Source organism: Alligator mississippiensis, chromosome 13 (assembly GCF_030867095.1).
Source record: "Alligator mississippiensis isolate rAllMis1 chromosome 13, rAllMis1, whole genome shotgun sequence".
NCBI classification, from domain to species: domain Eukaryota; kingdom Metazoa; phylum Chordata; order Crocodylia; family Alligatoridae; genus Alligator; species Alligator mississippiensis.
In genome coordinates, this window is record NC_081836.1 from 38,843,200 (window position 1) to 38,869,307 (window position 26,108).

The following is a 26,108-nucleotide window of genomic DNA, read 5'->3' on the forward strand; positions in this document are numbered from 1 at the left end:
CCTTAAATATCAGCTATCGGTATCGGTCCCCAAAATCTCTATCAGTACACCCCTAGTACAAAGTCTTTTTACACTTGTTTTTAAAAACAACTGACAGATAGTCTGCCACATCAGGGAGAGTAATGCTGTAGTATTGTGAAGTTCCTAATCCCCAAGTCATTTTGTATTTTGAATTTAGTATTATTGACTACTGAGAAATTCAGCATATGATGCCAGACAAGGTTCTTTGGGTGAACCTGATATCTTTTATCAGACCAGCTTAAATAGTTGGAAAACAATTTTAAAGCAAGTTTTGGGGTTCAAAAACCCTTTGTCAGGCTAAGGAAGTTTCTGCAGTTGGTGTGTGCTCTTCCTGGATAGAATGAAAAGTAAAGAAGCCAGAGGCTGAGCTGGTATGCTTCTTTAGCCTGATGAAGGGTTTTTGAACCTGAAAGCTTGCTTCAAAATTGTTTTCCAACTATTTAAGTTGGTCTAATAAAAGGTATCAGATTCACCCAAAGAACCTTGTCTGCCTATGTCCTTAGACCAACACAGCTACAACCTACACCCCTGTATATAATGCCATAATTTTCAAATATTTTACTTATAATTCAATACAGGTTTCCCTCACTTTATGTGGGTTCTGTATGTGCGAAGTTGCTCTTATGCAATGACCCTTTTTATACTAAAAATCCGTTATATGTGAGGTAAATTCACTCTTATGTGGTTGGTGTGGTGGAAGCCCTCAGTCAGCTGCTTCGTGCTGTGCATTGTGGGAGTGACGTGCACCAAAATATAGTCTCCTGTGTGGATCTGTGCTCCTTGCTCACTGTCTGTGACGCATGTTTCTGTAGTTGCTATCCCCATTATGATGGTGCCCTGTGCTTGTGTGTACTGTCTGCTGTTTGTGAGTACCAAAATTGTCTTGTAAAAGTGGTAGAAATGGGTCTGGGGGTCTATACAGTTGAGGTCTTGGAACATATCCCTATTTGTTGCATTGTAAAGTTGGTTCCCTCTGTGCGAATTCGCATTATGCACCGTTTTCGAGGAACACATGTACAGCATAAAGTGAGGGATACCTGTATAAGGAAAAGGGAGTTATCTGTAGAAGAAATGAAGAGGGTGAAGTAATATTAATGTCTTAAATCAAGGCTGTCCAAATGGCAGTTCATGAGCCATGTGCTATTTATAAGAGGTTAATTTTCGCTCCCTTGGATCACATCCAGCTACCATTCCCCCAGTGCTTCAGCTGCTGTAGCAGCAAGGGTCTCAGAGCCTCCCTTTCCTTCCTCTGGCTTCCAATTCCTGTGTCTGCCCCACATGTATGGTGTGGTATAGTCCAGTCTACTGTCCTGGTGTTGGGAGAGGCATAGCCTGGGGCACCTGGACAGCACGCTGCAGCAATAGTGTCCATGGCTGGGGATTTGAGGGCACAGCATTGGATTTGGGGGCAATAACAAACCGAGTGTTGCCGTACTTGTATATTGGAAGCATGAGGGCAAGAAAGCCAGCAACAGCTTGAGTAGTCAATGTCAATAAGACCTTGAGCACCTGAAAGAGGGCTGTCGGGGCATTCAAAGATGATGTGATCTGAGCTTGAGCAACACAGCTGCAGCCAACATCGTTGGAGAGGTTTAAAGAGTACATGCTTGCCTTAAACCAGGGGTGGGCAAAATACAGCCCATGGTGGCATGCAACTGGACAGCTGGTGAGTGGGGAAGGGAGATTCTGCCTGCCGTGCTGGGAGCCCCACATGGAGGCGCAGTGCCAGCTTGGCCTTGTCCAGCAGTGCGCGCTCCTGGCTGCATTGCTGGGAGCCCCATGTGCAGGCACAGAGCCAGCACAGCTAGCCCAATGGCATGTGGCTCCCAGAAGGAGGGCTGGGAGTCATAAGTGGTAGGCATCATGGAGCCCACACAGCCTGATTTGGGGGGGGAGGGGTAGCAGGGTGTGGATTGGGGGGGTGTTGTTGGCCCCCTGCTTTCATCCCCATGGTGCACAGCCCCACAGCAGCAGGCTTTTGGGGCTCTCATGGTTTGCAGCAGGCAGCAACCCCCAGCAGCATGTGGCTCCACCTGAGATCTGGGATCTGCACATGGCAGCATGCAGCTGGTTCTGCCTGGCCCACTGGCACACAACTTCAACTCGGACTGGCCTGGATCTGTCCCAGCACATGGGGTTTCCAGCACAGCAGTTAGGAGCTGTATGCCACCAGGCTGGGCTGGGCTAGCTTTGTGCCTCCATGTGGGGCTTCCAACCACTCCAGTGGGGAGCGGCACGTGGCAGCAGGAACCAGCCTGGCCTGATGATGTGCAGATTGATGTGCGACTTCCCACTGCTCCCATTGGGCCAGGCATGCTCCGTGCCACCATGTGCAGGTCCTGGCTCTTCTTCTGGGAGCTGTGCACCACTGGGTCAGCTTGGCTGGCTCCGTGCCTGCACATGAGGCTCCCGGCATTGCAGCCAGGAGTGTGCACTGCTGGGCCGGGCTGAACTGGCACTGCGCCTCCATATGCAGCTGCCTGCTGGAGTGCTGGAAGCCCCATGTGGAGGCACAGAGCTGTCCTGGGCCAGCTAGGTGGTGCATGGCTCCTAACTGCAGTACTGGGAGCCCCATGTGCTGTCACAGAGCCAGCCTGGTATGGGTTGAAGATGTGCACCAGTGGGCCAGGATGGGTCAGGTCTGTGCTGTAACGTGAAGCTCCTGGGGCTCAGCTGAAGCTGCATGCTGTTGGGGTGGGCTCTGCCTACCACTGGCCATGAGTGCCCTGAGGGTCCGCTGCCTGCTGGTGCTACCTTCAGCAGGGGCTGTGTGCCATTGGGAGGGTGGTGATGTGGCCCATATCCACCCATGCACACCCATTCCACAGACCCCCACATCACCCACTTACCTCCGCAAATCAGACCCCACCCTTCCAGCCATCCCCCTCACACAATATACAAGAATAAGACTTTATTTTGAGCTATTGTGCAACTCCCCTTCCCCCTCCTGATTTTTGTGTTAGTGTAGTGTGTGCGTGTGCCCTGTATGCACACTATGCAAACACGGAAATTGGGACAAAAATATTTTTTTTAAATAAAATTTAAATATGTTAAAATATGTTTGTTTTTTTGTATATGAATTGTTTTTTTCCAGTTCCAAGATGGCGACCCCCTCCCCCCTCCCTAAAGGAGTACTTCTGGGGGCAAGGGCAGGGTGTCTGGTGGTAAAGGTCAGGGGTTTGAGGTGGGACTTCTGGTCCCAAGATGGCAATCGGGGTGGGGCATCTGTCAAGGAGTGGCAGCTCACCGAAAGTCATTAAGCCCTCAGGTCAAAATAATTGTCCGGTTAAACCATCTACCTCCTGTTCTGAGACAGTTAAGAGCAGTCCAGGCCCTGCAGAGCAGCTGCCAGCCTGAGGTGCAGAAGCTGGTGTTGGGGATGAAGTTCTTTAGCTGTAGTTCTTGTGCAGCTTATTGCCTGCTCCACTGGGAGGTCCGTGCTATCAGTTACATGCCAGCTGTAGATTTAATGAGCTTATTAGCCTGAGTAGAGAACAGGTTCCAAGTCTTCAGGTGGTAGGCAGGGAATGCCTGAGAGGACTAGTAAACAGTGAACTGGAGTTGGCATAAGGCCATCTGGTGATGGTCCTCATGACACTGTTAAGGCTGGAATCCACTGATTTTAGTGTGCATGCTCCAGTCCCATACTGGTGCACAGTACTCAGCAGGAGCACACACAGGTGCCAAAGCAGAGGTGCAAAGGGTTTGGAAACTTGAACCCTAGGTGGGGTCAGCAAGGTGACAGATAAGAGCTCAACACTGCCTGGCTCCATGGCCTCTACTACAGGTTCTTCTGAATGATACCTGACAAAATAATAGTCAGCTTTATTATGCTTGTGCTTCAGAACCTCATCTTCACTCTCAAGGCCATCGACGGACATGAAAGCTGCCCTAGAAACCTCAAGAATGGTGTCCTGTAGGGCTCGATACTTTCCCCATTGCTTTTCAACATGTACATTGTTGACCTGCTTGACACCCACCCAGTCCAAGAAGTATGGCTATGCTGACAGCCTGGCTCTCAGCAGAAACAGCAAGTGATAGGAAGCAATTGAATACACTTTGACATCAGACACAAACAGTCTTGCTGACTACTACTTCTCTAAATGGTGTCTCCAGCTCAGCTTTGCTAAAACAGTTGCAATAGCCTTCTGCCTAAATAAACCACCAAGCAAAGAAAAAAATAAAAGTCAAGATTGGCAACGAGACACTTGGACATTGCCACACTGTCACTTAACTAGGAGTCATGTGGGACCAGAATCTTATCTACCACAAGCATCTGGATTTTGGGGGTAATCAGTAAAAGTTTAGATGTGTAAATATTTTTGGAATGCTTAAAAATAAAGGGATGTATTCTTACGTTGATAGATCTGGAGAGACTAAAGAATTCCTGAAAAATGGAAACAGTCAAGTATTTGAAAACAAAGTGCTAAGGAAATACTTGGTACAGTACAAGAAAACAGAATATGAAGAAGATGATATAATCAAGAGCTTGTGGACCTTTACAAAATACCTGATGTCTTGAGTAAGATGCAGAGAATGAATAGGGCAGGGCATATCATGAGAACTGATATTAAGCTAAGCAGATTTTGGAAGCTGAGGTGGAGGGTATCAGACCGTGAGGCAGACCAAGGCCAATGATGGGAAGACAACACAAATAATTGATATGGAAGGTGTCGCAGAGCACCGAGGTGCTCTGCTCCTAAAGAGGAGAAACTGCTAGAGAAAAAGCCCTAGCAGGGAATAAGGAGCCCACCTGTGGGTTGCCAGGGTAACCGGAGGCAGCAAACGACCCACACCTGCCAGCAGTCAGCTGGCTGTAAGCGGCAAGGCCTGGCTCCTATAAAGTCCAGGAGCTGAGGCCAGGGCAGTTCCCTGCCAGCAGCTGGACAGAGAGGAGATCCTGGAGCTATGATGCAAGAACCACAGGTTCAAGCAGAGTAAAGGATGGCAGCTCTAAGATGTCTGAGCCATGTGATTTAGCCGGGCGGCTTTAAGTTATGTTATAGCCTAGGGGCTTGTGTTTTGAGTTGTTGTTGTTGTTACACCGGCGGTTTGGGTGAGGCTATTAGGGGTTGGAGGAGGCCTCATAGGGGACTCACAGCAGAGTGTGAGGACCCCAGCGCCAGTGCGGGCGCAGCATAGGGGGTACATAGACCCCAGCCCCAGAGAGGGAGGCACTACTGAGAAGCCCCAGTGCGGGCGTGGCGAGCCCCAGGGAAGGGGCATTATTGAGAAGCCCCAGTGCGGGCGTGGTGAGCCCCAGGGAAGGGGCGTTATTGAGGAGCCCCAGCGCGGGCGTGACGAGCCCCTGAGGGAGGGCATAGCCCTGCGGTAAACCCCGGAGAAGGGAGTAGTACTGCGATAAACCCCGGAGAGAGGGGGTAGTAGTGTGGTGAGCCCTGGAGAAAGGGGGTAGCAGTGCGGTGGGCCCGAGAGACAGGTGGCTTGACCAAGAAGTCCCAGAGTGGGCACAGAAGTCCCCAGGAAAGGGGCGGCTTCACAGGGAAGGCCCCCCAGAGAAGGGCGGCTTCACAGGGAAGGCCCAGAGTGGGCACAGAGAGCCCCAGGAGAGGGGCAGCATTATAGAGAAGGCCCAGTGTTGGCATAGAGGGCCCCAGGAAAGGGGCGGCACTAGAGAGAGGGCCCCAAGAGAGGGGCGGTATTCTTAAGAAGGCCCAGGAGAGAGGGCGGTGGTACCGAGAATGCCCAGAGTGGGCATAGAGAGCCCCAGGAGGGGGCGGCAGTACAGAGAAGGCCCGGGAGCCAGGCGGCAGTACAGAGAAGGCCCGAGAAACGGGCGTGAGAGCAGACTGCCAGTCAAAATTATAGAAGAGAAGACGTTGGGTCAGGTCTAGAGAAAAAAAAAATAGAACTATGGCAGAAATATCAGCTCTAGGTGGCAAGAAGCCGTCACCTGGCAGTTGCGGGTGGACGAGGCAGAGGAAAAAGTTGCCTATTTAGAGCTGGAGTTAGAAATGACGAGGTCGCAGAAGGAGCAAGCTGAGGCAAAAGTGGCTGCTTTAGAGCTGCGAGTACAACCCGGGAAGAAAGAAGGCGGGTCTGAGGAGATAAAGCGCCTGATTGCAGCAGAGGCAGAAAAGACTCGAGCGCTGGAACGGCTCATGGCAGAGGAGGCCAAAAAGAGCAGACAGCGACAAGAGAAGTTGCAAGAGATGCAGGAGGAGATGGCTGAGTGGAGGAGGAAGTCTCTTGAGCCCTGTATGGACCAAACGGGAGAACAAAAGGAGGTAATACAGAAGCTAGAGATATCAGAGAGCCTCATAGGAGCCCTCCATAAAGAAATCCATAGTCAAGTGGAACAGATAGAAAGCCTGCACGAGGACCTGGAGAACTGGCAAGAGCGGTGTGGCCGGGCTGAACACCTGGTTGGAGAGCTGAGGGGAAAAGCTTACAGAGAGCCATACCCAGGCAGAAGAGACCAGGAAAGTGATAACAAAAGAAATGGAGAAAGTGGAAGAATATATGGCAAATCATGAGGCGTTACAGGAGCAGAAGCAGTCCCTCGAAACAGAGCTAAGAGAGAGACAAAGGAGTGCATAGAGTTGCGGGCTCAGTGGCAAGAGGTGGAAAAAGAAAAGGACCACCTGGGGAAAGAGATGCAGTCCCTGAGGACCCTTTTAGAAGAGAGCACAGCCAGGAAGATGACATTACAAGCAGACTTCAAGTAGCAACTGGGACAGGTTGCTCAAATGCAGAGAGAGAGAGACTAATCGCAATAGACCTGCAATTGGAGGAATGTACATCCAGGGCTAATACTGAGTACCAGGAGCAGTTGCAAGAGCTGGAAACCTTGAAAGGAATTTTGTTAGAGACTGAGAGGTGGGTAGAGATGGCACGGACCATACACTTGAAGGTCCAAGAAGACCAAGAACCCCACAAGAATACTAGGCTAGGAGGCTCTAAGAAGGAGAGGGGAATAGAGCAGCAAGAAAAGAGTACAATTACGGAGGGACCTCCCGAGAAAGATGCAGCAGCAATGGGGGAAGAGAGTATCCCAAAAGTTATCAAGTACCTTAAGCAGAAGTGGAGTCACTGGGCAAACCAGTATGCAGAAGGACTGTACGGCTTGACGGAAAAATTAGAAAAACTCGCCAGCAGGTGTGATGCTGGGGTACTGACAGTTCCAAAACAGATGCAACAGATGAAGGTAGATAAGGGGGATACGATAGCTGTGCAAGACAGCGAGCAGGTCAGTGGGAGAAATAAGAACGGTAACCTAAGCTACCCTGGTCACACTAAAAAGGGAGGACTGCTAAGACAAAAAGACCAGAGTCCAAAGATGGCACAGGCTCTGGTATGTAGTAGAACAGGTACAGCTTCCAAAGGGGAGAGGGTGGCAGAAGCCCTGAGTAAAGGAAGGGTGCCAAGGGCCTGAGATAGAAAGAAGGGGCCAAAACCCCAGGGAACTTAAGGGGGGAGGAGAAGGACTTCTCAAGCTCCACCCTAAGGACGAGATATCCAGCCCTGCACAACAGCAGAGACCGAACTGGACGCAGGCTACAGGCCAACTTAAGGAGGTAGAGGGACCCTCAACAACAAAGGTAATCCAGTCGGAGAAAGAACAAAGTGGAGGAAGGAGGCCCTGTGTTTGTTAGTAACCTCCCAGGGCAAGTCAAATGGTGGACCCTGGGAAAAGTGGTGGAAGTCAGAGTCGGGGGAGTAGCCTTTGTGAAGGTGTATACAGGACCTGGTGGGAGATCTACAGGCCAAGGAAAGATAAAATTTTGTGGAGGGAGGAAAATGCCCAGTGAGCACTTAGGGTGCAGTGGGAGCTTTGGGGAAGGCTCATGGACTGGCAGGAAACCTCAGGAAGAAGGGACTCTTTACAAGGGGCCCAAAGAAGACGAGGTCCGGGGCACATGAGGAGTAAGAGGGGAAAAAAATGTCCCGAGTAGTAGGAGGTAGCTCTCCAAGAAAGAGAGAGGAGGCTGTCTCATCATGTTGAAGGGGCTGTGGAAGAAAAGAAGGTAGGCCTGAATTGCACCCTACCAGGGATGGCTAATGTGGGGGGGACTACCTGTGGCAGGGTAACTCCCAAGAAATCCCACGTGGTGCGCCCTGTGTAAAAGGCAAGGAGGAGGCTCCTAAAAACCTCTGCCTCCAGCATTTGAGTCACCGGGTGCCAGAAGAAAGGCCAAGAAGAGACGCCAAATCCGGCAACACCTAACAGGAATGAAGATCTGCCTCTGTGAGTCTGATCTTAAGTGGGGGGGTGTCGCAGAGCACTGAGGTGCTCTGCTCCTAAAGAGGAGAAACTGCTAGAGAAAAAGCCCTAGCAGGGAATAAGGAGCCCGCCTGTGGGTTGCCAGGGTAACCGGAGGCAGCAAACAACCCACACCTGCCAGCAGTCAGCTGGCTGTAAGCGGCAAGGCCTGGCTCCTATAAAGTCCAGGAGCTGAGGCCAGGGCAGTTCCCTGCCAGCAGCTGGACAGAGAGGAGATCCTGGAGCTAAGATGCAAGAACCACAGGTTCAAGCAGAGTAAAGGATGGCAGCTCTAAGATGTCTGAGCCATGTGATTTAGCCGGGCGGCTTTAAGTTATGTTATAGCCTAGGGGCTTGTGTTTTGCGTTGTTGTTGTTGTTACACTGGCGGTTTGGGTGAGGCTATTAGGGGTTGGAGGAGGCCTCATAGGGGACTCACAGCAGAGTGTGAGGACCCCAGCGCCAGTGCGGGCGCAGCATAGGGGGTACATAGACCCCAGCCCCAGAGAGGGAGGCACTACTGAGAAGCCCCAGTGCGGGCGTGGCGAGCTTCAGAGAAGGGGTACTACTGAGAAGCCCCGGTGCGGGCGTGGCGAGCCCCTGAGGGAGGGCACAGCCCTGCAGTAAACCCCGGAGAAGGGCATAGTACTGCGGTAAACCCCGGAGAGAGGGGGTAGTAGTGTGGTGAGCCCTGGAGAAAGGGGGTAGCAGTGCGGTGGGCCCGAGAGACAGGTGGCTTGACCAAGAAGTCCCAGAGTGGGCACAGAAGTCCCCAGGAAAGGGGTGGCTTCACAGGGAAGGCCCCCAGAGAAGAGCGGCTTCACAGGGAAGGCCCAGAGTGGGCACAGAGAGCCCCAGGAGAGGGGCAGCGTTATAGAGAAGGCCCAGTGTTGGCATAGAGGGCCCCAGGAAAGGGGCGGCACTAGAGGGAGGACCCCAAGAGAGGGGCGGTATTCTTAAGGCCCAGGAGAGAGGGCGGCGGTACTGAGAATGCCCAGAGTGGGCATAGAGAGCCCCAGGAGGGGGCGGCAGTACAGAGAAGGCCCGGGAGCTGGGCGGCAGTACAGAGGAGGCCTGAGAGACGGGCATGAGAGCAGACCAAGAGACTGAACAACGTCTAGTCCAACTGTGAGGCTTGGGGCGTGGTATAAGGGGTGGTTGGAGCCACGCATAGCCCATAAGGCTAGGGTGCCCCGAAGCACCCGTTTGCAGGACAAGACCCACAAGGGGTCCGGGAGTCTACAGGACCAGATGTTACATGGACCGTGTCCAAGAAGACGTGAGGCAGCCTCCCTAATATATATTAGAACATCGAAGATGTGGCGGGCGAGAATTAGAGGGTGCCCTTGGGCCGACTTGGCACGGAGAGAGGGGGCCTTAAGGAGATCACGGCCCTCCTGTAGGACCCCGCCGTGACAGAAGGGATAAGCAAAGATGCGACTAGGTGGAAGGAGAGACCCTTCCTCCTCCTATCTTGTGCTGTAGTTAAGATGGTTATAGGCCTTTTGAGGGTGAGTCAGTTTTATTTTGACGTGGGGACTTGTAGCTGTAACTTGTATGTCAAAGGTGAATATGACCTGTAAGCCAGGTGGCTGAGCAGTTTACTTGTCTTGAAGTTATCTTTATTATAAAGATTAAGTAGATTTACTTTTCTTTTCCTTTTTTTTTATCCAACCATATTTTAAATGTAATTCTTGTTTAGCATGTTCAAGTATAGTTGTTTACATGAATGGCTCTAAGACCTGGTGTGGTGTGTCACTGAGAAAGATGATCTCTATCATGTAATGAAAGTCTTGTGGGTTGATCTTTGTCAATGGCTGTTGGACATCAGCATTTGTGATATTCTTGCCCTGTTTTTAGTTTTTAATCTTTAATACATTCTAGAATGGGACGTTAGTTCTGAGTGAATACTTTTTTCAGATAAAAGCAACTTCCTTCCTCAAGTTAGGATCTGTGTGACCTGTTAATAGTGTACTGGATGTCCGTGTGTACGTATTACTTGTATACCATATGTGGGTTTCATACAGGAGTGGCTTTGTTACTAGGAAATCTGTGGCCGGAGGGTGGGGTCCTATTTATTGCAGAGACTACGTTTTTTTCCAGTCACAGCTATTGTGCAGAAGTGACTGTATCTGAGGTTTGAGCGTTTTCGTGTGTACTTATATTAACATTTTCAGGTCTGTGGTTTTCCTATGAGCTTAGGTTCACTTATTACCTCTGCAGGGTTTTTAAGAACTACTTGGGCTGCCACTTCCTACTGTCCAAGCTAAAAATGTAATTCTGGTGCATGTGCACTGGAAGTCATGTAATATCTAAACAGTTCCTAAGTCGGGCAGGGTGTTGTCTTTCTGGCCTTGCTACTCTTGAACCTGTACTAGACAGAATTCTGATTCTAGAAAAGTAAGTTGAACTTTTGTGGGGGAAAGATCTTCCTGTCAGGGAAATAAGCTTGTAAAGTGTTTAGCCAGAAGTTCATAGGAAATCTTTAGGGGGTTTTATCATTAAGTCTAATGGGGAAAGCTGTATTTGTATGTGGTGGCTCCAGTGGAGAAACTTTTCTCTCATGTGGATGGCATGGAGCCAGGGGGAAAGCGGGACAGAGCTCCGCCATGAGGAGAAGACGTGATTATCAGGTATCTGGCAGGCACCTAATAAACATAATAGCTTGGTAGGTCTGAGAGTGATAGGTGCATGCATTTCTCTGAGAAACTGAAATCAAGTCTGGACATACTGCACTCAGTGGTGTAATTTACATCAGCTCTGTACCTTGTGAATTCCCCCAAGATATGGAGTGAACAGATGATACCACTTATCCTAGGATATCTGCTGCAGTAGATGCATTGGCACTTTGCGGTGCTGAACAGCCTGTTTGCATTGAGCAAATGGGTATCTGGGCATAGCTGGACACAGAAGGAGGGAGTAAAGGCTGCAAGGGGGAGAAGACAGTGGGGAGGGGATAGGCTGGGGGTTCAGAGGCTGTGTGGTGGTGGGGCAGGCACCAGTGGGAAGGCAAGTGTTGGGGGGGAGAGACTGGGGGGGGCAAGCTGTTTTGACCTTCTTCCCCATACATACTGCCTCCCCCGCTGTCTGTTCCCTTTTTGACTCTTCCCCTGCCACCTAACCCCCTGCCACTTTTTCTCTGCTGCAGTTGTTGGGAGAGGGTGGGGAGAGAATTTAAGATGGCCTTCCAATAATCGGATTCTATACATGGTAAATTATAGAACATTTATAAGTTTTCTTGTATAGAATCTAATTATTGGAGAAAGAGGGGGTAATCTTAAATTCAGCATTATCTTGGATTAAGGTATGTACAGTAAGCCCCAATTTCTTTTCTTTATTTGTTATCCTGTGCTGGAGTTCTTCATGGGAAACTTATTGATGCTACTGTTGTCTCCGTATTTTTGTAAGGAGTTTACCATACAATTATTTTTAGGTCCTACAGCATTTTCCACAGATGTCTTGTATGCGCAGTCACCAGTCACTCCAGCTTCATCCTGAGATTTAGGGACAACAACTTACTTAGAAGTTTTGTCTTGAATCTGTACTTTTATTAGTAGACAGTTAACTTTCTAGGGATAGATATAGATAGGTGTTTAAATTGATCCTGCTAGCACAGTTATACGGTACAGGTAACTTGCTCAGTTAACTGCAGCAAGGATGTGTGGTATTGGTTTTGGAGGCTTTAATGTTTTCTGACGATATGCCAGCAGAAGCAGCACCTGTGTTTTAAGAATGGGCATGGGAAATGATCTGAGCAAACACCCTTATTCTGGTTTCAGTGGAATCCAAGAATTAATTTCAAAGGACAGATTAACCAAAGACAAGAAAGAAAAGAGAAAAAATAGTTAAAATGAAACATGATCACCATAGGTAGATTGATTTCTTTTTCCCCCTCCCCACCACTTCCCCAGCTAAAGAAAGTGTAATAGCTCTCATCTGTCTAGAGAAGTATTTGACATGGTGTCAAATAGGAAATTCAGTTAAGCTGGAAAATAATTAGTGTAAGTATTGTAAAGTAGGCAAGAAGGTAGCTGAGGGGGAGAAATGGCAAGTGTTATTGAAAGTGGAAGTATTGGACTAGAGGGAGGCTGCTAGTTGAGTTCCTTGGGGAAGCATCTTGAGAACAATTCTATTTAATAGATTCATTAATTAACCTTGGTACAAAAAGTGGGACCATGCTAATGACAAAGTTGAGAAGGATCCATACAGAGGAAGATCAAACTACTGTGCAGAAAGAACTATGGATCACCTTGAGGACTGGAGTTGTAGAAAGGGGATTAAATGCAGTACTACAAAGTACCAGGTTGTGAATTCAGAAACTAATTACTATTTTGGGGGTGATGACTATGATCTGCTGAAGTGGTGTGGCACAAAATATCCAATCCTTGACTGCAGGGAAAAACAGGGAAGTGTTACCATTGTACAAGGTACTGGAATAGTATTGGAATTGATCAAGGAAGATCAGTTGAAACAGTTGGTGAAAACTTGACTATGCAACTGGCTGTGTACACCACAAATTAAGCCCCAAAACCTCATAATGCCAATGATCCCCTGCCCATGCATGATTTGCTGCTTTGCTTTCTGCTGCTTGCACTATTTGCTGCTGTGCTGCCTGTCCCCTATCTAATCTGCCATGCCCATACCCACAGGCTGGCTGTGCCACTTGTGGCACTAGTGCCACAGTTTAGCCACCCCTGATCTATGCCTTTGTGTTCTCTCTATGGAGACAAAATGCTCATTGTGCTTTACATGGGTCTGAGATGCAACTGCCCTTTTATTGGTCTGAATGCTGCATGGCAATATCATTTTATGTAAGGAATAACTATTCCAATGTACGTGCTGACACTACATGTTGGCACATGTTTTGTACAGGTTTAAATATAATGCTAAATTTATTTTGGTTATTAATGCATGGATGATTATTTTTTCTAGCCTTCAGCCTGTTTGCCTGAAATCGCTTCATAGTTAATGTTACATCTCACTGACCTGATTTCATTGACCTGAACAGCTTTCTGATGGTCATGAATGTGTGTATATGCTGAATAGTGGAAATTATTGCAATACCAATTGGCCTGTGTGCATCTGTCTGTGGTTGAGCAATAATGTTACACTGTGCAAATGATCGTGGTGGGGGTGGTGTTTTGTTAGCACCTGTTAGCCCTCTCATTTTACTGGTTTGCAGGTTGATGCATGATCCTAGATTTGGTCTAGTTAGCTGGTAACATATTAATTTATAAAATCATCCCTCAGCAGATGGGATTGTGTGTACCTGCTGTGCAAACCATGTTATGTATGAAATTAACTCCTCGCTTAAAAGCAAAAGGTACGGCTGGGCAGGGAGAGCTAAGTTACCCTGGTAACATAAAAATTAAGGTTTGTAAGCCAAGTTTTATTCAAATGCAAGTTTGACAACTCTGTTATGATATTAACTTCTGGCAATGTACAGCAGAAATATCAGTACATCTTGGTAAATGCAGCAAGCTCGGGGATGTGCTCTAGCTCATTTTCATAATGACCTCTGCTGCTCATTACAGAGTAGCACTAACAGGTGCATTTCACATAAGGAGCCCATTTCTATGTGTAGTCGCTAAATGAAATTTATACCAACCAGTTTCAGCTTAGCTTGCAAAGTGGTAAATTTAGGTGAAAAATAAGCAGATACCTCGCATCAACATGCAGCAAGTTTAAGAGGTGAGTGACAAATTACACGAAGAGGTAAGTGTATTTTCTCTACACTTCCTGTTATTGGACAGTATTAGAAGAAGCACTTGCTATGTTCTCATGACTGGAGTTTGAGTATGTGAAGTCAGGAAGAAAATAATATAACTGACAGTAGTTGCACTTATTTACCTTACTTCCTGTGAGTTACCTTACTTCCTGTGAGATGTGTTTCCTATACAGTTCAGATGTGGGTCAGTTCTACCTGTTTTAGGTTTTTTGGTTTTTGTTTTACCCTACTTTCTCTTTCCTGTAACAAGAAGTTACTGGTATTGCCTTGCTTTACTAGCACACATTGCGCAGAATAAAACCAAATTGCAAAAACATGAAGAATTGTTTTGAGAAGGTACAAATTAATTGACCATATACACTCACTTTTGCTTTCAGGTCTTGTATTTAAAATATTAGAGGATATAACTGTAATGTATTTGACAACATGGGTAACATGGACACTTTCTAATAATTTGTTCTCTAGACTGACCGTGTTCTAAAAGCTGTTCACATAGAAATACTATGAAGAAATGCTCATCTTGCTCCATCATGCCTTGTTTCCATGGACAGTTTAAAGCATGTTGTATTTTGAATATATTAAGTATTGTTAATATAGTTTCTTCTAGTATAGTATAGTTAATATAGTACCTCCTTGAGGAATGGTCCTCAAGGAGGACTATACAACAGTGGCCAGCACTTGTAGGGAAATGATCAGGAAAGCCAAGGTGACAAATGAGTTTAGGTTAGCCGTGGGAGTCAAGGACAACAAGAATTCCTCCTTTAGATTTGTAGGCAGTAGAAGGAAAACAAATGGAAATGTGGGACCCTTGCTTAACACCTTAGGACAGCTGGTAGCTGACATTAGGAAAAAACGGAACTCTTGAATGCCTACTTTGCTTCGTTATTTCACTGGACCATGGGGAAAGTCAGGCAGATGAGACTCATAGGGGACATGCTGGGACTGACAACCCCTTCACTGAATGCTGAGTGGGTGCAATACCAATTAGAAAAGCTAGACATTTATAAGTCATCAGGACTGGATGGACTCCATCCAAGAATGCTGAAGGAGCTGGCTGAGGTCATTGCAGAACCCCTGGCAAAGCTCTTTCAGAATTTGTGGCGCACAGGGGAAATCCCTGAGGATTGGAAGAGGGCCAACATTGTGCACATCTTTAAGAAGGGGAAGAGGAAGGACCCAGGCAACTATAGGCCAGTCAGCCTAACCTCTATCCCAGGGAAAATCCTGGAAAAGCTCATTAAAGAATCTATGTGTGATACACTTGCAGAAGGTAAGATGCTGAATGACAGCCAGCATGGCTTTGTCGTGGGTACGTCTGGTCTTACCAATCTCATCTCCTTCTACAGTCTGGTCTCTCACCACCTGGACAGCAGGGACGTGGTAGACATTTATGCACCTAGACTTCCAAAAGGTGTTTGATCTAGTATCCCATGATATCCTTGTGGGAAAACTGGAAGATTGTGGGCTGAGCTGCTCGACAGTTCAGTGGGTGGGAAACTGGCTGCATGGTAGGACCGAGAGGGTTCTCATGAACGAATCTGTTGTCCTGGTGCAAAGGGGCCAATGGCGTCCCTTGGGTCCCTGCTTGGACCAGTGCTTTTCAACATCTTTATCAATGATTTGGAAGGGGAGTGAAAAGCTTGCTGGCCAAGTTTGCAGATGATACCAAGTTATGGGGCAGTGTGGTCATGCCAGAAGATAAGCTGCATATACAGGCGGATCTGGACAGGCTTGAGAGTTGGGCAGATGAGAACCAGATGAAGTTGAACATTTCCAAGTGTAAGATGCTTCATCTGGGGGCAAACAACCCTCAAAATACATACAGGCTCAGTGGTGACAGCTTGACTTGCACCATGGCCAAAAGGGACCTAGGGCTAATGATTGACCATCCTATTAATATGAGCCATCAGTGTGAGGTGGTGGTCAGCAGGGCAGGCAACACAATGGCATGCATCAACCAATGCATCTCATGTAAAACTAAGGAAGTGCTACTCCCACTGTACTCAGCACTGGTGAGACTGCAGCTGGATTACTGTGTCCAGTTCTGAGCACTGCACTTCAATAAGGACGTGGGAAAACTTGAGAGGGTCCAGAAAAGAGCCAGCTGTATGATAAGGGACTTGCAAGGTAAGCCATACAAGAAAAGGCTGAGGGACTTGGGACTCATAGATTCCTAGACACTAGGGCTGGAAAGGACCTTGGAAGATCGAGTCCAGCCCCCTACCCCAAGGGCAGGAAGTCAACAGGGATCATAGGATCCCAGCAAGATAAACATCCAAATGTCTCTTGAAGGTGTTCAAAGTAGGTGCTTGAATCGCCTCCGGCGGCAGTCTATTACAAAGCTTGGGGGCTTGGGCAGTAAAGAAATTCATATGTCCAGCCTGAAACGGTCATGGAGGAGTTTGTGACCATTTGACCTTGTCATCCCTTAGGGTGCTCTGGCGAACAGACGTTCCCCCAGATCCTGGTGAGCACCCCTGATGAACTTATAGGTGGCCACCAGATCACCCCTGAGCCTGTGCTTTTCCAGGCTGAAGAGTCCCATGGCTCTCAGCTTCTTATCATAAGGTCTGTTTTCCTGACCTCTTATCATGTGCGTGGCTCTCCTCTGGACTCTCTCAAGCTTCTCCACATCCTTTTTAAATTATGGAGCCCAAACCTGGATGCAGTACTCCAGCTGCGGCCTCACCAAGGTTGAGTACAACGGGAGAATGACGTCCTGGGATTTGCTTGAGAAGCATCTATGGATGCAAGCCAGCATTTTGCTTGCTTTACTAGCCGCAGCGTCACATGGAAGGCTTATGTTCATCTTGTGGTCAGTCATGACCCCCAAGTCCCTTTCATCTGTAGTGCCTAGCCAGCATAGCACTGCCAAGCCTATAAGCATGCTGCAGGTTTTTCTTCCCAAGGTGGAGAACCTTGCATTTTTCAGTGTTAAACACCATCAGGTTCTCATTTGCCCATTTCCTGAGCCTGTCAAGGTCAGCCCAGATTGCCTTCCTATCCTCAGGTATGTGGATGCTTTACCTCAGAGTTTGATGTCGTCGGCAAACTTGGCCAGTCTGCTTCTGACACCAACGTCTACATCATTAATGAAAATGTTAAATAGTATAGGTCCAAGATCAGAGCCTTGAGGGACTGCATTGATCACAGCGCACCACGATGACTGACTTCCGTAAACCACCACCCTCTGGGTCCGACCACAGAGCTAATTCCCCAGCCGGTGGATCGTGGTGAGGCTGGCTCTGTTTAGCCTGAAGAAGAGAAGGTTGAGAGGGGACTTGATAGCGGCTTACTGTTATATCAGAGGAGTGCATCAGGAGCTCGGTGAACAACTGTTCACTAAGGCACCCCCAGGAAAGACCAGGACCAATAGATACTAACTCCTGGAAGCCTGCTTCATGCTTAATACCAGGAAAAACTCCTTCACAGTCAGAGTGTCCAGACTGTGAAATAAACTCCCTCCAGAGGTGGGAGTTCACCTACCCTGGAGGTTTTCAAGAGGAGACTAGACAGTCATTTTGCTGGGGTCACATAACCCCAGTTTCTTCCTGCCTAGAGTGTGGGGACTGGACCTGATGATTTGCAAAGTCCCTTCCAGCCCCTAACAGTCTATGAATCTATAAGTATGTATTGTATTTTTTATGATGAAAGCAGCTGTAGTCTTCTAGAAAGTAGTTGAGTCACTAAATACTAGAAAAGGAAAATATCTAAATGATTCTTTTACCTTACATCTCCAAAAATGTTCCCAGACATAATAGGGATTTTAATGCCTCCTTTTTCTTATTCATATTTTTGGTCAGAAGCAGCATAAATAACACTGCCCTAATTCCAGGTATTTCTAAAATTCCTATATAGCAGTTTTTCTCTGGCTAAAATAGAGTTGAGAGGTTATGGCAGGGGCAGGAAATTATTGTAGGTAGAAGGCCCCTTAAAAAGTTTTGGCGAGCTGTGGCGGTGGGGCGCATAAGTAGCCCCACCCCTTGACAGTTGCCCTGCCCCCTGGTTATCACATTGGGACTAGAAACCTTACCCCCTAACCCCTGACCTTTGCCAGCAGAAGTCCCTCCCCTTGCTGCTCCCCCAATACTCCTTTTGGGGAGGGGGGGTTGCCATCTTAGAACCAGAAAAAACCAATTCAGGCACTAGCAGTCAAACTTGTGTTTGTGTACTGTATATAGAAGAGATTGTACTAATTCAAAAACCAAGTCTCACTCTCTTATATTGTGTGTATGTGGTGGAGTGTGGGGTGTAGCAGGGGGTGGGGGAGTGTATATGGCTGGTGTGTGTGTGGAGGGAGGTGGGGGCTGTGAGAGGTGCCTACGCTTTCCAGTCCCTGTGTCCTCCGTTGCCCCCCCTCCCCTTGCTGCTTACCTTCTGGGCAACTTTGACTCCAGTCAGCACTTGCCACAGCACAGCCTGGCCAGGCAGAAGGAGCAGCAGCTCCAAGTAAGCTGGGTCAGGGCGAGAGCTGAAGGCAAACTGTGGGGAAGGTGGGGAGTAGGACAAGCAGCACTGAGGGGCAGGCTGTGTAGCTTCCCTAGCATGTGCCATGCCTCCCCCACTGCTGAGAGCCCCCTTCCCTGCCTTATAAGCAGGGATCCTCATTTTCTGTTTAAAAATTCTAAATTCTCTGATAAAAATCCATAATTATGATTTAAAACCCCCAAAGTCCATGTTTTTCCACAATTAAAATGAAACTCTGTGTGTGTGTGTGTGTGTGTGTGTGTGTGTCAGTTTTATTGATATATTTAAAAATTTAAAGCAGCTTTAAAGCCTACTAGTTTCTCAATCATTATAATAAAATACATTCTAAAAAACTGTATATTTTGGTGTGTTTGATTTTGTTTGTTTGTTTGTTTGTTTTTTCAGTCATGGAAAATCAGGGCTTCCCCTGCCCCCTTGACTCAGTAGGATGCAGGTCCAGCTGCGACTGTCTATCCTGTTCCCCCCCGACACTTTGTGGCACTGAGCAGCCCTGATGCGCTGGTGTCCCGTCCATGCCATTGCCCCTCACTCCTAACCCACAGCCCCTGGTCTGGCTAGTACCCCTCATTCCTGGCCCAGCTGGTGTCGCTCGCTCACGAACCTCAGCTTCCTGGCCCTGCTGGTGTCCCTCACTCCTGACCTGTAGCCCCCTATTCCCCCCAGACATGCCAAAAGGGGCCCCAGCTGCCAGGGCTGTGGGATCTGGTGCTGCATACTGCCTGCTTTCTGCTCCACAGGTGCTGCTACAGCTGTCTAGCAGCACTTGAGCCCTGACACCAAGCCTTCCTGCCCAGCTCTGTCCTCCCATGCCAGATCCCTCCTGCTGGGCTGCAGAGGTGGTCAGGCTGCAGCCCTGAGCCCCACTGGGTGGACAGATCTGAAGGGCATGTGCCTCCGCCCCCCCATGTCCCTCAGTGTGTCAGCTCTGCTCCCCAAACCCTCCCCAGGAGTGCATGCAGCAGTGGGGAACTGCTGCCTTTCCCCCTGCCCCCCTGTCCCCCCCCACCAGACAAACTGCCTGTGGCTATGTCATGCTCCCTGTTTGGGCCCCATGGCCATGTGTTCCTGCCCAGGCCCTGGGCACCATCCAGTCTTGGCAGCACCCCTAACCCCAGCTGCCAGTCCTGCCCTATTCCTTCCCTCATCATGGCTGCTCCCCCCCACAGCATTGCATATGTGCCCCCCCTCCCTTCCAGGCTTATCTGCAGGCAGCTGGGGGAGCTGCTCTTCACTGCTGCCTGGCTGTATTGCTGGCCATGTGCATGTGTCTGCTGTGCACACATGCATGTGGCACCCCATGCATCCCACTCCTCCCAGTCCCAAGTAGCCCCTTGTAGGTGAAACTCTGCCAGCCTGCAAGGGGAAACCCGTGGCTTCCTGCATTTTTCTCCTTTAAAGGTGAAAAACTGCATTTTTCTGCAGCAGTTGGAAAACCTGGATCCCTTCTCATGAGTCATGAGTTACCCCAGCCCGGGGAAGGTGGCAGCTCAACTCCAGCTTCAGCCCTGAGCCTGGGGCCAAAGCTGGACCTAAGCTGCTGCTGCCTCCCCAGGGCCAGTACTTGAACCTAAAACAAGGTGGCTTTTTTTTTTTTAAGCCCATCCTTACTGGGCTGGGAATCCCATTTTTGGATTTGAGTAATTATGGCTTGCCTTCATTGTTTTGTGGAAAAAATGCCTATGCTAGAAAACATATACAGTCTGTGTCTACACTTTGTGCATCTCAGGGGGTAGATGCGCACATGAATATTTGGAGCCATTTCAAAAGGGCAGCAGCTGGTACCTGCTAACTGTTATGTGATCATTCAGGTATATCAAAGGTATTTCAACTTTGACACTCCATCCAGGTTTATTGAAGTTGGTGTGGCCTTGTGAAAGACCTGAGGACACATAACAGTTGGAACATACCAGCTGCTGCCCTTTCTAAACATTTGGGTATTGAAAGCTCTCTGAAGGTTTATGTATCCACACCCTTAGTATATGGACATGTAACACTTATTCCAGTTTAAATGCAGTTTAAATCTGGAGCAAACAGATGTACAAGCCTGTTAAGCCATTTTAAAGCTGCCTAGAATGGTTCAAAAATATACCTGAAAAATTAGGTAATCTTTTGAACCAGTTCACTGTTAACTGGGCCAGTGTTGTGCGTGTACTCCCTTAGCACATGTGGCATTTAACTAAACAAAACTGTCTGAAGCCCCACCATTACCACTGTTCCAAACAACAAGATTCAGGTTCAAACCGAAGTCCTTTTTCAATTAAACAGCTGCCCTACTTGCAAAGTGTCTATGAGGTTATTGCATTTTTTTATTTGATATTAAAAGCAGTTTTCTCTGATACAGACAAAGCTTATTGTGCTTTCAGCTAGTTCTATTTTTAATAGTCTAGAATGTGTTTCTTATCTAAGGCCGTGCCATTCTGATATTTCTAAATTTCTCCTTCTATAGTGTATTGTGAGAGAGTGTGCTGGTAAGTTGGTTGTTTAAACTTGGTGATTTAGAATATTCAGGAACTTCATAAATTTGTATGATGTATTTAGATGTGGTATGTAGTTTACTTAATCAGATGATAAAATACTAGTTGTGTGTGTTATATAATAAATGTGAGAACCAAGTATCCTGATAACACTGGCCTTCATTTGCTGGCTGTAGTCTCTTGACAAGACAAGGTTAAAAAAGGTTCATACCTTTCAGCACTGAAGGATCAGTATCTGCTAACTCAAATGGTTATTACTTGATGAATATTTAATACTGCCACTACATATATCCTAAAATATAGCAGCTATTTTAAGTGCCTAATTATTGTGTCTGGAAGCTGTGAAGGTATGCCAGCTCTCAGCAAGATTTACTTATCGAGTTGTAGTTGTACATACTGTATTTATGTGAATCCAAGATGACTGAATTTAAGAAAACTCCCACCTAATAATGAGACCCTATATATGGCATATTTACCCAGCCAGGAAGCAGCTTCCTGGAGCCAGAGCTGTGTTGCTTCAATTGGCTGGGTGGGGGACAGAACATCCATGTGTCTGTGCCCAGGGAGTGAATGGAGCCAGAGCTGGAGCTATCAGACAGTAAGTGCAGGGGAAGGAAGGGGTGGAGGCTGCAGAGGACAGGTGACAGGGGAAAGAGAGATGGTCAGGGGCCAGAGTCAGAGCCACAGCAGCTGCCTCCCCAACTTCATACTCAAATCCCAGATGGAGAGCTTCCTCCCCCACCCCATGCTGAATGGGGAGGGACAGGGAGGGACCCTGTTTTGGATTTGAGTAAATATGTTATTTAAAACATTGTCATCTTCTATTCTTTGTTTTACTATCCAGGAGCTTTTTAAGTGAAGAAAAACTGTTAGGTTGTGTATTTTCTGCACTTTTGCATAACATTTATAAACAGCTTTCATAGAAAACAACCTCTCTAAATAGAAATAGAGAAAAAAATCAGTAAAATTGGCCTGTGAAACTACCAAGGGGCTAGTGGGCAGAAAAAATGGATGGAAAAAATGTTGGTAACGAGGCAGAAACTCCAGGGCCTTAGAAGAAATGATTTAATAGATTTCATAGACATTACAGCTGGAAGGGACCTTGGAAGGTTGAGTCCAGCCCCCCCTGCCCCAGGGGCAGGAAGTCAACAGGGGTCATAGGGTCCCAGCAAGATAAACATACAAATGTCTCTTGAAGGTGTTCAAAGTGGGTGCTTGAACCACCTCTGGCAGCAGTCTATTCCAGACCTTGGGGGCTTGGACTATAAAGAAGTTCTTCCTTATGTCCAGTCTGCAGCAGTCATGGAGGAGTTTATGACCATTCTACCTTGTCATCCCCTGGGGTGCTCTGGTGAACAGATGTTCCCCCAGATCCTGGTGAGCACCCCTAATAAACTTATAGGTGGCCACCAGATCACCCCTGAGCCTTTGATTTCCAGGCTGAAGAGTCCCATAGCTCTCAGCCTCTCATCATAAGGTCTGTTTTCCTGACCTCTGATCATGTGTGTGGCTCTCCTCTGGACTCTCTCAAGCTTCTCCACATCCTTTTTGAATTGTGGAGCCCAAAACTGGATGCAGTACTCCAGCTGCGGCCTCACCAAGGTTGAGTACAACGGGAGAATGACGTCCTGGGATTTGCTTGAGAAGCATCTATGGATGCAAGCCAGTGTTTTGGTCGCTTTACTAGCCGCAGCATCACACTGAAGGCTCATGTTCATTTTGTGGTCAATCATGACTCCCAAGTCCTTTTCATCCATAGTGCTAGCCAGCATAGCACTGCCAAGCTTATAAGCATGCTGCAGGTTTTTCTTCCCAAGGTGGAGAACTTTGCCTTTTTCGGTGTTAAACACCATCAGGTTCTCATTTGCCCGTTTTCTGGGCCTGTCAAGGTCAGCCTGGATCGCCCTCCTATCTTCAGGTGTGGATGCTTTACCCCAGAGTTTGGTGTTGTCAGTGAACTTGGCCAGTCTGCTTCTAATACCCGTGTCCATATCATTAATGGAGATGTTGAATAGTGTTGGCCCAAGGACAGAGCCTTGAGTGACCCCACTGGTCACAGGGCACCATGACGATTGACTTCTGTCAACCACCACCCTCTGGGTCTGACCACAGAGTGAATTCCCCAGCCAGTGGATCATGGTGAAGCTGAGGCCGCAGTTGGCCAGTTTTGCCAAGAGGTGATCATGGGATACCAGGTCGAAGACTTTTTTTAAAGTCAAGATATATGACATCAATCACCTCTCCCTTGTCCAGGTGATAGGTCACCTGGTTGTAAAAGGAGAAAAGACTGGTCAAGCAAGACCTATCCGCAGCAAACCCATGCTGGCTATCCCTTGGGATGCTGCCATCGGTCAGTCTGTTAAGAATGGCCTCTTTGATAATCTTTTCTAAGAACTACCTACCCCATAATAGAGGTCAGGCTGATGAGCCTGTAGTTTGCCGGATCTACTTTCCTCCCCTTCTTGAAGATAGGTACCACATTGGCCTTCTTCCAGTCGGCGCTCTTAAGTGTCCAAGGAGTTCTCGAAGATCTGTGGCAGGGTCTGAGCTATGATGCTTGCCAGCTCCTTGAGTACTCTGGGCTGTAAGCTGTCAGGGCCGGCTGATTTGAAGGTGTCCATCCTCTCTAGGTGTTCTTTCACGAGGTCAGTATTGATGGAGGGTAAGGAATCATCCTCACCCAGGTGTTCCTGTCCTGTAATGGGCAGTGATGCCCCTTGGGACTGGTAAAAAAACAAAACAAAACAAACAAAAACAAAAAAACCCTGATGCAGAGTACCCATTTAGCAAGTTGGCTTTTTCTTGGGCGTTGGTTGTCAGTTGTCCCTTTTGGTTTAGCAGGGGCCCAATGTTGCCCTTGCTTTTCCTCCGGCTCCCCACATATCTAAAAAAAGACTTTTTATTGTCCTTGATACTTGTAGCGAGTTGGAGTTCAGATGCTATATTGGCTTTCCTGGTTCGTTTCCTGCAGCTCCGGACCAGTGCATATTCCTCCTTGGAGGTGGATCCCATCCTCCATCCTTTGTAGGTTTTTCTTTTTAGACGCAGGAGGTCTGCTAGTTCCCTGCAAAGCCAAGAGGGCTGTTGTGCCCTTTTGCTGCCTTTACTCCGAGACAGAATAGACTTAGCTTGTGCATCCAGGATCGCTCCCTTGAGGAGCAACCACTCTTCTTGAACTCCCCTCCCCATCGGGTCGTGGTCCCGTAGGACCTCATCTACAAGCCTCCTGAGCTTGTTAAAGTCAGCTTTCCTGAAGTCGAGGACTTCTGTATTGCTGACTGACCTGTCAGGTTTATGGTGGATGGTGAAGGTGATCAGCTCATGATTGCTGTCACCCAGCTTCCCTTCGATCACTAGGTCGCTGATTAGGTTGTCCCCTGTAGCCAGTACCAGGTCAAGCAGCACTTTACCTCTCGTTGGCCTGTTGACTTCTTGCATCAAATAGAGCTCATCCACATATGAGAGAGAGCTTTGCGACTGCTCTGATTTGGCTGAGTGCTCTACCCACGACATGTCAGGGTAGTTGAAGTCTCTCATGACAACCATGCACCGGGAACACGCAGCTTCAGCCAATTCCCTGGCGAACTCCTGGTCAAGCTCTTGATCCTGGGTAGGAGGTCTGTATTAGACTCCCACCATTGTGTCCCCTATGCTGTGTTCCCCATGGATTTTAACTGAGAGAGTCTCCAGCTGTCCACTGGGTGCCAATGTCGGCTTGCAGGGACACACAGCTTTCCTTGACATAGAGAGCTACACCCCCGCCTCTTTTGTCCACTTGGCTATATCCTGTACAGGAGAGCTCATCTATACCTGTGGCCCAGTCATGGTTGGAGTTCCACCAGGTCTCCGTTATCCCTATGACGTCGTAATTATTTGTGTTAAGCAGGAGGACAAATTCCTCCTGTTTATTCCCCAAGCTCCTGGCATTTGTGTACAGGCAGGCAAGTGTTCCTCTCCGGGCCCTTTCCTTGCCCACTGCTCGTTCCAGGGCTGGGGCAGGGATGGGCTTCTTTAAGTGCCTTTACCTGCTGGCTTTGCAAGGGTTGCTGAGCAGGCCAGTAGTGGAAGTAGTCCCCCCCTCATCCCCCGGCAGGCTCAGTTTAAAGCCCAGTGGAGCAGGTCAGCCAGTCTGGCTGAGAAGAGCCTCCTCCCCAGTGGAGAGAGGTGGAGGCCGTCCCTTCCCAGCAGCTCGCTGCTTCCCTCACCAAAGAGTGGACTGGTCATGGAAGCCGAAGCCTTCCCAATTAACACCAGTGCATGATATATGTAGTAAATAAACGGACAAAGAAAATAATGTTCTTTATTGTTTGGCTGTGCTTTCCTTGAATGATGTGGATTTATCATCTAAAGGGTAGTAAAAAATACTTCATTTTGAGTAGGAATTAAACACTATCTGGTAGTAGAGTGTCATTAAAACATGCAATGTCAGTGTATCCAACAGATCTGTAATTATTTCCACTCAAAATGCAGGCAGTTATTTTCTTCTTTTGGGCTATATTGTACGCAGAATATAATCGGAGAGGAAGTGTGATAATCTCAAACATCTTGAATGTAATCTCTTTGCTTCATTAGTAAGCAAGCATTGCTTTTTATCGTTATGATCTGATAAGTTCCTATGAAATGTCAATTTTGACTGAACAGAAGAGCACACTTTTGCCCCTAGCACTTTTTAAATTTTTATCTATAAGACAGGTTTTTGATGGAACCACAAAGAATAGAGGTGTATCTAAACTTTAAATCATTTTGTAAATGAAACTAGCTGATTGGTTAACTGACTTTGATATGAAAACAAATTCCAGTTATGCATACTTTGAGGCTTTCTTGTTTTTAGTTTCGAAAAAAGTTCATGTCTGGCGGTGCTCTAATTGTCCTTAAGTTCACATGTAAATATTTTGTAAGCACTTTTTAACACTTCATTTTCATATTAATGGGTTGCCTTCAACACCTTTCTCTTATTATTTTTCATTTTGATGCTTGTATAACAGGGATTTTAATGAGTCCTATTTTTCAAGCTACCTCCATAGTATAATGCAAGCAGCAGGTGGTATAGCTTGTAGTGCCTGTAAATCTTGATTTAGTTTAACATCACATGCTGGTTAAAAGGAGCCTACATGACTTGCATTTATCAGATCATTTTTTCGTTGTTTACTGGCTTAACATGTTGAAGTAGGTGG

General features: G+C 47.6%; 1 protein-coding gene across 9 annotated transcripts in view; it reads left to right on the top strand.

The window, feature by feature from the left end:
• Positions 1-26,108, top strand: part of CLEC16A (C-type lectin domain containing 16A) — a 195,471-nt gene that overhangs the window by 28,944 nt on the left and 140,419 nt on the right. The window lies entirely within an intron of this gene.